The sequence below is a fragment of the Numida meleagris genome, chromosome 1, assembly GCF_002078875.1.
Source record: "Numida meleagris isolate 19003 breed g44 Domestic line chromosome 1, NumMel1.0, whole genome shotgun sequence".
NCBI lineage: Eukaryota > Metazoa > Chordata > Aves > Galliformes > Numididae > Numida > Numida meleagris.
Window position 1 is genome coordinate 142,536,713 of NC_034409.1, and position 2,323 is coordinate 142,539,035.

Sequence of the window (2,323 nt, forward strand, 5' to 3'; positions counted from 1 at the left end):
TTGAAAGCAGTGTAAAAGTTTGACTTTCAGTTGAATGGGTCTCCATCCACACACACGCATGTGGAATAGTGCATGCCTCGCCCAGGAAAACATTCAGAAATTGAACTTAAAAAGGTGGGAGAGACTGTGCTGGCCGGGCCGAGAGCATGGCCAGGCAAGCATGCTGACCAGCAACTTCTTTACATGTAGCTGGCACTTCCTGTCCTGTCACCTCTCTATTTTCCCATGCTTGTTCCTCTCCAAACCCTACTGACCTCTCCCTTTCCCCATCCCCGGTCCCATAATAAGTCTTGCACAAGGTGCTCTTCACCTGCATCTCTGTGTGAGTCCTGCGACCCCACTGGGCTTTCAGGTGATCCTGGTGAGCCTTTCCCGTGGACTCAAGGTGGTGGGCCTCCTCCTGCTCCTGGGGCAGCCCCAAGGCTCCATCTCCAGGAGGTTCTCTTAGGACTTCAGAGCAGCTCATGCAGACGCCTGGGCAGCCCTTGTTAGCGCTGCTGTGACAGTGTGTCTTGAAGCCATGCAAAAGGAATCATCCCTTGGGCTGGAATCAAGTGTTCTAGTTTTGAGGATTAAAGAGGTAAGATTTATCTCTAAATCTGTCAGTGTTTAGCTTTGTATGCTGCTGTCCAGACTACCAGGCTGCCTGGGGGGTCATCTTCTGTTTCAGAGAAGATACGCTGAAATCAATACCATTAAAAGTCGATCATTCTAACTTCAACCCTTGCAGTGAGACAGCAATGTGGTTCTGTATTTCCAGCAAAAAATACTTAACTGACAACTCTTGCATTTTTTTTTTTTTTAATGGAAATCTGTTCCAGCAGTCAGATTGTGCTTTGTGACTGACCAGGTGGATACAGGGATGTGTATGCCTGCATCCTTGCTAATGCTGCATATATACTGCACAGCTGGAAGGTTGTTTCTTACTACTTATTATGACCCCTGGTGCCAGATCCCTGAATTCGCTCAAGTTCTTCTGAACAGACTGCATTGCTCAGGTCAGCAGCTGGGGAAAGAAAGACTGGAAAAAGCTAACATAGAGTTAAAGCTCTGAGTTTAAATAAAACAGACTGTGCAAAGTTACAGAAGAAGCTTTCAGAAGATTACAGTATGTGAAGATCAGGGGCCTCCCTCTGCAGGCACCTACCCATCACCTGGAGGCTCTCAGCAAGATCGTGGCCACAAGGGCCCAGCAGGAGAGCTTGGGGCGGGGCTGTTGTTGGGAGGGAGGGGCTGGGGTGGCTGATCAGTGCGGAGGGCTTGAGGAGCTGGGATTGGCAGTGTGGTGTCATGGGTGAGGCCAGTGCAGAAGCAGGCGCAGTTCTTTGCTGCGTAGTCCATCGTTGCTTTCTTGGGCAGCAGATGTGGCCAAACCACTTGTGCTTTTGTGAAGGGTCGTCTTTAGTGAGATGCAGATCCAGAGCTTTTCTGCAATGGGACAGCTTGTAGAAAGTAGATGGTATTATTTTTGTCACAGTGACATACAAAACAGTGATTTGGCAGCCCTGGGCAGTGCTACAGTAAGCGCATCCTTAAGGAAACCTACTTAGCGTGGAGCTCCGTGACATAGCCTTGCCTTGGCAGCAGATGGACTGGAAAGAAAAAGCTGGCTTTCCCTAAAATGCTGAAATGGCTGTAAGACCTGAAACAGTCATAAGGAGGCTTTTCTAGTGAATGTGGCTGTCTTGGGTAACAACAGGTTGCATTTTGGAAGTGAGGAGGAAATACAGCGTGGAGATAGGAAGATGTGTAGCTAAATAAAAAATGCATGAATATGATGCAAGCGCCAGGAGCAAAGCAGAGCAGGGCTCTTTTGCAGCACTTGCTCTCTATCTGCTGTTGCCACTCCTCATCTGACCTGTCTGCTGTGAGTGGCAGATAAAACCCTGATGAGATTAAGGTGAAATCTCAGCTGCCTGCACATGTGAAACTGCTTCTGTCCTCTGAGATTCAGGGGATGACAGTGCACGTCCCAGACAGTTTCTTTCTGTTGTAGCCCAGATAGTTTTTTACTTCATATTGAACATTCACTCCTTATAGTTGGGAAAATGACTTGATTTGATTGTGATGAACTTTTTTTTTTTTTTTTTTAAATCAGGAGTCCTGGAGCTATGCTGTGCTTCCTTGGTATTAAAAACTGGAAATGTCTCTACTTAAACGGGAGTCCTATTTCCTAAAGGTCTTCTCTTGCAAAAACGTTTCAAGTAAAGGTTAATTCAATTGGCGCAGCTGCTTCAGGCGGGTTCTGTACCTCAGCAGGGTGCCGGGATCAATGCTGTGAGCACCAAACTGAATTAATGACACTGAGCACATCTTATGCTGC